Here is a 3,520-nt window from a genome sequence, read left to right on the forward strand (position 1 = left end):
GGACTCTGGCATTATTTTATTATTATTATTACTGTTGTTAATTTACTCAAGTTCCCCACTGATTATAAAAGTACAGTAGGTTGAGCAGCACCGCTGTTGTAATACGCTAAACAGTATCTGTTCCAGTTTCTCAAGGTGTTGTTCATTATCAAAGGCAACACACCTTAAGGCACTGTTGGAAAAAAACAAACAAGCAAAAAAAACCCTCCTCGCGTCCTACCTATGTTCTGAGTGTCCTGGCTAAGATTCCAGCAGCTCAGCCTAGACATTACATCAGCATACCAGTAGCAGATAGAAAGGCCAGGGGAAAGGACAGGAATGGTTCAATCAAAATGTGAGGGTACTGGAGCGCCTGGCTGGCTCAGTCAGTGGAACGTGCAGCACTTGATCTCAGGGTTATAAGTTTGAGCCCCACACTGGGTGTAGAGATTACTTAAAAAAAATTAAATTAAAAAACAAAATAAAAAACAAAGCTTGGGGGTATTATTAGACCTTACTACCTTCTCAAAACAGAGACAGCATCAAGCCCTGGGCTGTCCTACTTCAAGCACGGACACCCTCTCATACATAATCATCAATGACACTAAAAATGCCAAGTTACCAAGCCAGTTATGACATGATGTGTCTGTGCAGAGTATAAGACAGCAATGAAAAGTTTACATATTTCATTCTCCATTTTATTAGGGTTCAGCAAATGATTTTTGAGTCGAGTAGGGGGAAAAGATAGTATCATAAGAAATTCTGTTTCTCAACCATAGATTTCAAGTAAAACACAGCAAGTGAACCAATAATTAGCACTAGTGAAAGCTGTGCATCTGTATATGGAGGTATTCCAACCCCTCCCCCCCACCCCCACTGCCAACTGAGAACTGCCTACAGTTAGGGCCTTCAGTTCACCATTATGCAGCTACATTGCTTGACATTCTATGCTCTAAGATTTTATTCCCATCAGCCTATCTTCATATCCTCCTCTACCAGTTCCTGGAGTCCTTTCTGTTAGGAGCTAAATTCTCATGGGAAGTTAAAGCCAGATATACAAGCAGTAGGTGCCCGTTTTAACGAAAACACATCCATATTATAAGGGCCTCCACTAGAGTGGCATGTTAAGAAAAAGTACACTAATTTTACAAATAACAAAACAAGAGCTGCCAAAAATATAAGCACCTAAGAAGACTTGGAAAGAACTGTTTTAGCATGATTTTAGCAAGCTAGTTCTGACAAACATTTGCATTTAACTAAATTGGAAAACAAATGAAAATTTTAATGTCATAAGTACAGACTTTCAAACAAAATCAAGATAAAAATTATTAATAAGAAGGATGCCTCAGTGATTACGACTTAAGATTTCAACTAATCATAAAGAAGTATTTTTTATCTTTGTCCAGAAAACTCAGAGTAGCTGAATTCCACATAGCATCATCAGATATGTGCTTGGAAATTATCACATCATTGTTTTCTGGACTGAAATCTACTGTAGATATGTTTATGTTTAGAAAATAATTATAAGGCATGTATCATTCTAGAATACATTTGCTTATGGGTACATTCCTTCAAATCCCATACTAAAATAAAAGCGAGTTACCAGACTCTGAGGAGAATAGGAGTTGACAGCAGTGGAGCTGCCAGTCCCTGGTGCCATCTGATTGTTGTGCTGAGAATTTGTGAAGACAAGGGCTTGACCAAAGCCCTGCTGTTGGGAAGTTTCAAAGGAGCTGACTTCTGAGGCTTGACTGGGAGGAACAGGTTTCTGGAGCAAGGCTACCAGATCAATGCTAAGCAGACAAAAAGCAAATGAGGAACGAGTCAAAAGCAAATCTTATCAATAATGAATTTGAGAAGTGAATCAATATAGAATAAATTCATGTTAAAAAATAATCTGAGGAAAATCTTTGGAAACTGGAGTTTAAAGGAGCCAAGAGGACAGCATTAACTAAAGAAAACAAAACAAAACAAAAACAAAAAACAACAACATACAAAGCCACAGATACTAAAGCAGGGCTTGGCAGAGAAGAGAAATGAAAAGGTGCATCAAGACAGTTCCACAGAAATAGCACAGTAACAACTGATTTGAAAACCTGGAGCAAATAAGTAAATAAACAATTTTCTAAAGTTTGGCTTATTTTCTGTAAAATATTTTCCCCCATTCATTACTCAGAACCAATGTTTCTTAAACTTGCCTCAAGGAAAGTGAATTCCTACTGTGGGAGAATGAGAACCACAGTCACAGTAGACAATTCAAGCAGTTTCCCATTTATCATAAATATCCCAGTGAGTTCTGCATTCTAAGCTATAATATAAGTTTATATAAATCTCCAATAATTTTCTCTCTTAAATATTCAAAAAGGGGCGCCTGGGTGGCTCAGTTGGTTAAGGGTCTGCCTTCAGCTCAGGTGGGATCGAGTCCGCATCAAGCCTGCTTCTTCCTCTCCCTGCCGCTCCCCCTACTTGCGCACACTCACTCGCTCACTCTGTCAAATGAATAAAAAAAAAAAAAAACTTAAAAAAAATACTGAGGAAAAAATGCGCAAAATATAAAAAATGCACAAATACTCTGTTAACTACAACTCTTGTAATGTCCCCAGAAGAAGAGATATCACGGCCTGAAAACCTAAAAGCATGAGGAAGAACTATTCTTCTAGATCTTTACTACCTGACATGTGAGTGAGCTACTAACTCTTCTCCACAGAACTGCAAGGCGCTCAAGATTAACTAACATGGTAATTTGCTCCATTAAACCCTCTCAAAGGCCAGTTTCCAGTTTTCCTGTCTGAAATGTTCACCATGCAGGTGAGGCAGATTCTGGAAGGTCAAATAATTCACGGCCTGCTAATATCTGATAGAGTGAAGTTCCTAGGCCTGACTTCCTCTCCTTATGTACTACCCACTCTTACTTTCCCATAACCAGGTTGAAGTCCCAGACTAGTATTTTGGATCCTGAGGTAATTGTTCTAACTTATGATATCCTAACTCCAGGGATATAAATCCAGGGTAGTTATATTACATATAACCTATCTCAAAAGCTACATTATCAGAAAAAACACAGGACGTTCTATTCTAAAAGATTGACAGGATATTCACCTAAAAACACTACAGCACTGTTTTCTGAAAAATAAGCATTAAAGTCTATTTTTTTTTTTTTAAATGCCCTCCCATGCCCAATTGTGACCTCTGATCCCATCCTTTCCCTCCTGTTTCAGTGAGTAGGGGAGGGGACATTTTTTTAAATGAAAATGATCCTATGAAATTGAGTAATGAATACAATAAGGAAGTTATATCCATTTCATAAATTCTGAGCAATTCACAAAACCTTTGTTCATTTTTATTTCCCTATAATGAAGTCTTATAACCATCTCATTTAGCAGGAAATTAAGCGTGTCAGGTTCAAAATTTCCTTCAATTCTCAGGGGTCATACATAGAAAGGCTTTCATCCTCCTAGATCATTGCATTTTGAAACCATAATCAAAGGTTTTCTGAGTTATTGTAGACACTAGGATGTAAATAAACACTTTTCAAGAATTC

At 37.7% G+C, this 3,520-nt stretch overlaps 1 non-coding gene across 1 annotated transcript; it reads right to left on the reverse strand.

The window, feature by feature from the left end:
* Positions 1–1,379: 1,379 nt before the first annotated feature.
* LOC115941380 (small nucleolar RNA SNORD121A) lies at positions 1,380–1,462 on the reverse strand. Its single transcript, XR_004076133.1, has one exon. It is a non-coding gene; the product is annotated as a small nucleolar RNA SNORD121A (small nucleolar RNA).
* Between the last annotated feature and the right edge of the window lie 2,058 nt (positions 1,463–3,520).

Source organism: Leptonychotes weddellii, unplaced genomic scaffold (assembly GCF_054177405.1).
Source record: "Leptonychotes weddellii isolate Sample4059 unplaced genomic scaffold, ASM5417740v2 HiC_scaffold_10429, whole genome shotgun sequence".
Lineage (NCBI taxonomy): Eukaryota > Metazoa > Chordata > Mammalia > Carnivora > Phocidae > Leptonychotes > Leptonychotes weddellii.